Source organism: Rutidosis leptorrhynchoides, chromosome 7, assembly GCF_046630445.1.
Source record: "Rutidosis leptorrhynchoides isolate AG116_Rl617_1_P2 chromosome 7, CSIRO_AGI_Rlap_v1, whole genome shotgun sequence".
Lineage (NCBI taxonomy): Eukaryota > Viridiplantae > Streptophyta > Magnoliopsida > Asterales > Asteraceae > Rutidosis > Rutidosis leptorrhynchoides.
This window is the reverse complement of record NC_092339.1, coordinates 109,105,734-109,115,082: the sequence shown is the minus strand read 5'-3', so window position 1 is coordinate 109,115,082 and position 9,349 is coordinate 109,105,734. Positions and strand designations below refer to the sequence as shown.

General features: G+C 32.0%; 1 non-coding gene across 1 annotated transcript; it reads left to right on the top strand.

The window, feature by feature from the left end:
• The first annotated feature begins 5,316 nt into the window (after positions 1–5,316).
• On the top strand, positions 5,317–5,423 carry LOC139860731 (small nucleolar RNA R71). The gene has a single exon (XR_011763355.1). It is a non-coding gene; the product is annotated as a small nucleolar RNA R71 (small nucleolar RNA).
• Positions 5,424–9,349: the final 3,926 nt, after the last annotated feature.

Genomic DNA, 9,349 nt, shown 5'->3' with positions numbered 1-9,349 from the left:
AACAAAATTGTTGGTGAGTTATAGGTTTAACCTACATATTATCAAATCATAATGATAGACCACAAGATTTCATTTTTATAACACATCTCATATCAGGCATTTCGCAAACTGCATCGAGATAAAAATCATTCATATGTTGAACACCTGGTAACCGACTTTAACAAGATGCATATAGAATATCCCCATCATTCCGGGACTCTCATCGGATATGATAAATCGAAGTACTAAAGCATCCGTAACTCAGATGAGGCTTGTTGGGCCAAATAGATCTATCTTTAGGATTCGCGTCAATTAGGGGCCATTTCCCTAATTCTTAGGCTACCAAGCTAAAAAGGGGCATATTCGGTTCGATAATCCAACATAGAAAGTATTTTCGATTACTTGTGTCTATTTTGTAAAACATTTATAAAATCGCATGTATTCTCATCCCAAAAAAAAAAATAGATTTTAAAAGTGGGACTATAACTCACTTTCACATATTTTTATTTCGTCGGGAAGTAAGACTTGGCCACTGGTCGATTCACGAACCTATAACAAATATGTACATATATATCAAAATATGTTCAAAATATATTTACAACATTTTTAATACGTTTTAATGTTTTAAGTTTATTAAGTCAGCTGTCCTCGTTAGTAACCTACAACTAGTTGTCCACAGTTAGATGTACAGAAATAAATCGATATATATTATCTTGAATCAATCCACGACCCAGTGTATACACGTCTCAGGCTAGATCACAACTCAAAGTATATATATTTTTGGAATCAACCTCAACCCTGTATAGCTAACTCCAACATTACTGCATATAGAGTGTCCATAGTTGTTCCAAATAATATATATAGATGGGTCGATATGATATGTCAAAACATTTGCAGACGTGTCTATGGTATCCCAAGATTATATAATATATTAGAATACATGTAATACAATATAAGTTAGCTAGGATATGATTAATATAGATTTGTTACCAATTTTCACGTAGCTACAACAATAAAAATTATCCAATCTTGTTTTACCCATAACTTCTTCATTTTAAATCCGTTTTGAGTTTTTCAAGTTGCTATGGTTTCATATTGAATTTAAGTTTATGAATCTAAACAGAAAAAGTATAAGTTTATAGTCGAAAATAAAGGTTACAAGTCATTTTTGTAAAGGTAGTCATTTCAGTCGAAAGAACGACGTCTAGATGACCATTTTGGAAAACATACTTCTACTTTGAGTTTACCATGATTTTTGGATATAGTTTCATGTTCATAAGAAAAATCATTTTCCCAGAAGAACAACTTTTAAATCAAAGTTTATCATAGTTTTTAATTAACTAACCCAAAACAGCCCGCAGTGTTACTACGACGGCGTATATCCGGTTTTACGGTGTTTTTCGTGTTTCCCGGTTTTAAATCATTAAGTTAGCATATCATATAGATATAGAACATGTGTTTATTTCATTTTAAAAGTCAAGTTAGAAGGATTAACTTTTGTTTGCGAACAAGTTTAGAATTAACTAAACTATGTTCTAGTGATTTCAAGTTTAAACCTTCGAATAAGGTAGTTTTATATATGAATCGAATGATGTTATGAACATAATTAATACCTCAAGTTTAGTAGGTAAACCTACTTGAAGTTACAAGAAATGATCTAGCTTCAAAGGATCTTGGATGGCTTGAAAGTTCTTGAAGCAGAATCATGACACGAAAACAAGTTCAAGTAAGATTATGACTCGAATTAAGATAGTTATAGTTATAGGAATTGAATCAAAGTTTGTATATGAGTATTACCTTGATTTAGAATGATATCTTATTGTAAACAACAAGGATTTCTTGAGGTTGGATGATCACTTTACAATATTGGAAGTGAGCTAGTAAAATTGGAAGTATTCTTGATTTTATGAAACTAGAACTTGTAGAATTTATGAAGAACACTTAGAACTTGAAGATAGAACTTGAGAGAGATCACTTAGATGAAGAAAATTGAATAATGAAAGTGTTTGTAGGTGTTTTTGGTCGTTGGTATATGGATTAGATATAAAGGATGTGTAATTTTGTTTACATGTAAATAAGTCATGAATGATTACTAATATTTTTGTAATTTTATGAGATATTTCATGCTAGTTGCCAAATGATGGTTCCCACATGTGTTAGGTGACTCACATGGGATGCTAAGAGCTGATCATTGGAGTGTATATACCAATAGTACATACATCTAAAAGCTGTGTATTGTACGAATACGATTACGGGTGCATACGAGTAGAATTGTTGATGAAACTGAATGAGGATGTAATTGTAAGCATTTTTGTTAAGTAGAAGTATTTTGATAAGTGTCTTGAAGTCTTTCAAAAGTGTATGAATACATATTAAAACACTACATGTATATACATTTTAACTGAGTCGTTAAGTCATCGTTAGTCGTTACATGTAAATGTTGTTTTGAAACCTTTAGGTTAACGATCTTGTTAAATGTTGTTAACCCATTGTTTATTATATGTAAATAGATATTAAATTATTACATTATCATGATATTATAATATATTAATATATCTTAGTATGATATATATACAGTTAAATGTTGTTACAACGATAATCGTTACATATATGTCTCGTTTCGAAATTCTTAAGTTAGTAGTCTTGTTTTACATATGTAGTTCATTGTTAACACACTTAATGATATACTTAATTATCATTTTATCATGTTAAACATAGTGTATCAATATCTTAATATGATTCATATGTATTTAGTAAGACGTTGTTATAACGATAATCGTTATATATATCGTTTCGAGTTTCTTAATTCAATAAACTCATTTTTATGTATATCACTCATTGTTAATATACTTAGTGAGATACTTACTTATCATAATATCATGTTAACCATATATATTTATCCATATATATATCATCATGTAGTTTTTACAACTTTTTAACGTTCGTGAATCGCCGATCAACTTGGGTGGTCAATTGTCTATATGAAGCACATTTCAAATAATCAAGTCTTAACAAGTTTAATTGCTTAACATGTTGAAAACATTTAATCATGTAAATATACCAATTTCATTTAATATATATAAACATGGAAAAGTTCGGGTCACTACACCTTCTTAGGTACACATTGAACTGGGCTTACCCATGGACTATCAGAGATTGGATAAATTAAACCTGCATCTAGCAGTTTAATAATTTCTTTCTTAACAACATCTTGCATATTAGGATTTAGTCTTCGTTGGCGTTGCACATATGTTTTATGACCTTCTTCCATAAGGATTTTATGTGTGCAATACGAAAGACTTATGCCTTTAATGTCATGAATCTTCCATGCAATAGCTGGTTTATGAGCTTTTAGCACAGAAATGAGTTGAGATTTTTTATTTTCTGTAAGAAGGGACGATATTATTACAGGTAATTCAGATTCACCATGTAAATAAGCGTATTCCAAATGGGTTGGCTTAACCTCTAATATCGGTGGTTCTTCTATCGATGATTTGTATCGATATCTGTCTTCTTATTTCAACATTTGAAGTTCTTCTGTTGTTGGTTCGTAATCATTAGCCATAAGTGTAGCTAACATTTCAGCTTCATCAATTGGTTCAGTTCCTTCTCCTAAAGAACATTCTCCTATTCCTTGTAATTCTGGAAATTCTTGTAACAATTCTGCATGTGAATCTACAGTTTGAATATAATAACATGTATCATCTGCAGATTGCAGTTGTTGCATGGCTCTATCAACAGAAAAGGTAACACTCTCTTCCTCTATACTTAGGGTCAGTTTCTTACCAAACACGTCTATTATTGCTTTAGCCGTGTTTAAGAATGGTCTTCCTAATATAAGAGGAACTCGAGAATCTTCTTCCATGTCCAGAATAACAAAGTCTACTGGAAATAGTAAAGTACCAACTTTAACTAGCATGTTTTCCATTATCCCTCTAGGATGTTTTACTGATCGATGGCTAGTTGTATGCTTATTCGTGTTGGTTTCAATTCTTTGAGGTCTAGTTTAGCGTATAATGAATACGGCATTAAATTTATACTAGCACCTAAGTCTGCCAATGCTTTTATTGAACTAAGACTACCCAGAAAACATAAAATTGTGAAACTTCCTGGATATGATAATTTTTCTGGTAGTTTATTCAACAGCACTGCAGAACAATTAGCATTCATAGTAACAGCCGAGAGTTCTTCCATTTTCTTTCTATTTGTGATTAGATCTTTCAGGAATTTAGCATATCTTGGCATTCCTGAAATCACATCAATGAAAGGAAGATTGACATTTATTTGTTTAAACATATCCAAGAATTTGGATTGCTCGGCTTCAAGTCTTTCTTTTCTCATTTTACTCGGGTAAGGAAGCGGTGGTTGGTATGGTTTAACATAAGGTTTCGCCTTAACTGTGTTATCTTCATTAACCTTTTCAATTACCAGTTCTTTTTCCTTATCTTGCTGAGATTGTGGTGCTTGTGGAGTAGGAATAGAGTCATCAGAAATTACAGGCATTTCAGGTGGTTTAAGTGTAATACCACTTCTTGTGGTAATGGCTTTAGCTGTTTCATTCCGGGGGTTAGCATTTGTATCGCTAGGTAGACTCTCCGGTTTTCTTTCACCTATCAACCTTGCTAGGTTGCTCACTTCTTGTTCCAGATTTTGGATTGAAGCTTGTTGATTTCTAAATGCTTGAGCATTTTGTTCATTAGTTTGTTTTTGAGATGTGAAAAATGAGTTTGAGATTCAACTACCTTTGACATCATATCTTCTAAATTTAGCTTTTTATTATCGGTTTGTGGTGGTTTATTTGGAAAAATAGGTCTTTGCTGGTTATAAGTATTGTTAGATACTTGTTGATTGCTAGGACCTTGTTAGTTGTTGTATGGAATATTTCAGTTATAATTCTAATTTTGATTGTAGTTTGGTCTTGGCGGTTGATAATTATTTCCAGGCCTTTGGTTCATGTATGAAACATTCTCTCTTTGTTCCATTGTTTGTTCAATACTGAGACAATCTTTTGTCAAATGTGGTCCTCCACACTGCTCACAACTAATTCGTATTGCGTGAATATCTTTAGTCATCTTTTCCATTCGTCTCTCGAAAGCATCTATCTTTGTGGAAATGGAATCAAAGTCATGGCTAGAATCGGCTCTAGCCGCTTTAGATGATCTAACGATGTCTTTTTCTTGGTGCCACTCATGTGAGTGGGAGGCTGTGTTATCAATAATTTTGTAAGCTTCAGTTGCGATTTTCTTCATAATGGAACCACCAGCTGCTATGTCGATGTCTTTTCGTGTAGTAATGTCGTATCCTTGATAGAATATTTGTACTATTTGATAAGTGTCTAAACTATGTTGAGGACATCCTCTCAACAACTTTCCAAATCTTGTCCACGCTTCATATAAAGTTTCATTTGGCTTTTATGTGAACGTAACAATTTCTCCTTGAAGTCTCACGGCTTTAGATGCCGGAAAGAATCTTTTAAGAAATTTCTCAACTAAAACATCCCATGTGTCAATCGCCCCTTCAGGTAACGATTCTAACAATCATTGGCTTCTCCCTTTAAAGTCCAGAGAAATAACATGAGATAGATCTGTTCATCCTCAACTTCTCTGGTTTTGAATAGAGTACAGATCCTATTAAAGGTACGAAGATGTTCGTTTGGATCTTCCTTCGGCGTACCACTAAATTGGCATTGATTAGTTACCATGTGTAGGATTCGTCCTTTGATTTCATAATCTGGCGCATTAATGTCTGGTTGAGTAATTGCATGACCTTGGCCAGTGCGTGTAGCTCTCATTCGATCTTCCATACTTAGAGGTTCCTGATTTTCCATGATTGAGTTTGTCGAATCTGAATCACTAAAGGATTCTGATTTAATGGTTTCTTCCTCGACAATCTCTGGTTGAGTAATTTGTGGTTCAGGAGGAATGATTAGTGGTTCAGGATCTCTGAATTGTCCTTGAATATCCTCCGGGTTCTCAATTGTGAGGTCGGGTTCAAAAAATGGATTATCGGAAATTTGAATTGGAGTACTTGGTCGACTAGATGACGATTCTAAAGAAAAATTAACGGCGACAATATTGGCTAGATGTCTTGATCGAGTTACAGGTGGTGAACGTACGAAAGGTGGTGAACGTTTTGCTCGGTGCATTCACTGAATATCCTATTAGTTATAAAAATAAAAAATTATATAAGTTATCAAATTAATAGACTTTTCTGATTTTGCCCACGTTTCAAATAGCCAATAGATGCAGCAGGTAGCCAGGACCCTTTAAATCGGAAGCCCACAACTGCCACTAACAAATCCAACTATTATTACGAACCAGAAAATTTTGGATGTCTATCAATTTAACCACTTAAAAAAAAAAAAAAATTCGAAATTTTGAAGAAGATATAGAAAATTCTATGTCCTAAAAGCTAGAGCGTAGAAATGAGAAAGAAGAAGAGTGCGTCGAAAAATGTCGAAAAATAAAAGGTCGAAAAACAAACAGTCGAAAAATAAAAATAAGAAAATAAAGCGTCGATGAAATGTCCCGTTCATATTGATTATAAACGTTCCATATTAATTGATTTCGTCGCGAGGTTTTGACCTCTATATGAGACGTTTTTCAAAGACTGCATTCATTTTTATAACAACCATAATCTTTATTTTATCGATAAAGGTTTAAAAAGCATTACGTAGATTATCAAATAATGATAATCTAAAATATACCGTTTACACACGACCATTACATAATGGTTTACAATAAAAATATATTACATCAAAGTAAGTTTCTTGAATGCAGTTTTTACACAATATCATATAAGCATGGACTCCAAATATTGTCCTTATTTTAGTATGCAACAACGGAAGCTTTTAATAATCACCTGAGAATAAACATGCTTAAAACATCAACAAAAATGTTGGTGAGTTATAGGTTTAACCTATATATTATCAAATCATAATAATTGACCACAAGATTTCTCATTTTTCATAAATATCATTACACTCGCAAGTGCATAAAAATCATTCACATGTTGAACACCTGGTAACCGACGTTAACTTAATGCATAGAATATCCCCAAAACAGAACCTCGTCTGTATAATAATCTCGAAGTACTAAATCATCCATTGCCTGAATAGGGGTTGTTAAGCCCAATAGATCTATCTTTAGGATTCGCGTCAATTAGGGGCCATTTCCCTAATTCTTAGGCTACCAGACTTGAAGGGCGATATTCGGTTTAATAATCCAACCATATAATGTAGTTTTGCGTACTTGTGTCTATTTTGTAAAACATTTATAAAGCTGCATGTATTCTCATCCCAAAATATTAGATTTTAAAAGTGGGACTATAACTCACTTTCACAGATTTTTACTTCGTCGGGAAGTAAGACTTGGTCACTGGTCGATTCACGAACCTATAACAAATATGTACATATATATCAAAGTATGTTCAAAATATATTTACAACAATTTTAATATGTTTTACTATTTTAAGTTTATTAAGTTAGCTGTCCTCGTTAGTAACCTACAACTAGTTGTCCACAGTTAGATGTACAGAAATATATCGATATATATTATCTTGAATCAATCCACGGCCCAGTGTATACACGTATCAGGCTAGATCACAACTCAAATTATATATATTTTTGGAATCAACCTCAACCCTGTATAGCTAACTCCAACATTACTGCATATAGAGTGTCTATGGTTGTTCCAAATAATATATATACATGGGTCGATATGATATGTCAAAACATTTGCATGCGTGTCTATGGTATCCCAAAATTACATAATATATTAGAATACATGTATAATACAATATGAGTTAGCTAGGATATGATTAATATATATTTGTTACAATATTTCCCGTAGCTACAACAATCAAAAAATATCCAATCTTGTTTTACCCATAACTTCTTCGTTTTAAATCCGTTTTGAGTGAATCAAATTGCTATGGTTTCATATTGAACTCTATTTTATGAATCTAAACAGAAAAATTATAGGTTTATAGTGAAAAATATAAGTTACAAGTCGTTTTTGTAAGAGGTAGTCATTTCAGTCGAAAGAACGACGTCTTGATGACCATTTTGAAAAACATACTTCCACTTTGAGTTTAACCATGATTTTTTTATATAGTTTCATGTTCATAAGAAAAATCATTTTCCCAGAATAACAACTTTTAAATCAAAGTTTATCATAGTTTTTAATTATCAAACCCAAAACAGCCCGCGGTGTTACTACGACGGCGTATGTCCGATTTTACGGTGTTTTTCGTATTTTTAGGTTTTAAATCATTAAGTTAGCATATCATATAGATATATAACATGTGTTTAGTTGATTTTAAAAGTCAAGTTAGAAGGATTAACTTCTGTTTGCGAACAAGTTTAGAATTAACTAAACTATGTTCTAGTGATTACAAGTTTAAACCTTCAAATAAGATAACTTTATATGTATGAATCGAATGATGTTATGAACATCATTACTACCTCAAGTTTTGTGGATAAACCTACTGGAAAAGATAAAAATGGATCTAGCTTCAAAGGATCCTTGGATGGCTTGAAAGTTCTTGAAGCAGAATCATGACACGAAAACAAGTTCAAGTAAGGTTTCCACTCGAAATAAGATTGTTATAGTTATAGAAATTGAATCAAAGTTTGAATATGAGTATTAACTTAAATTAGAAAGATATATTACTGTAAATAAGAAAGATTTCTTGAGATTGGATGATCACTTGAAATGGATTTGCAAGATTGGAAGTAACCTAGCAAGATTTCTTGAAGTGTTCTTGAATGGTTGTTTTTATGATGATTAAAGCTTGTAATTGAAGCTAAAAGATGGTGAAAATTCTTGGAGATGATATAGTATGATGTTAGGAGTATTTTAAGAGAGAATTTGGAGTGTAAGTATGAGAAAATGGAATGGAAAATGGGGTGAAATCATAAAAACGAAATTACTTGTTATAAAGAAAAAAAAGATCCTTAAGTTTGTTTTTATCTCATTAGTCATACAAGTTGTTAAATAATGGTTCCACATGTTTTTGACTCTAAGATGGCTGCTAAGAATGAATGATTAAAGGTGTATATACCAATAGTAAATACATCTAGAAGCTGTGTATTGTACGAGTACAAATACGGGTGTATACGAGTAGAATTGTTGATGGAAACGAAGGAGAATGTAATTTTGAGTATTTTTTTTAAGTAGAAATACTTTGATATATGTCTTGAAGTCTTTCAAAAGTATATTAATACATCTTAATACACTACATGTATATACATTTTAACTGAGTCGTTAAGTCACCGTTAGTCATTACATGTAAGTGTTGTTTTAAGACCTTTAAGTTAACGATCTTGTTAAATGTAATTAATTCATTGTTATTATACTTAAATGAGATG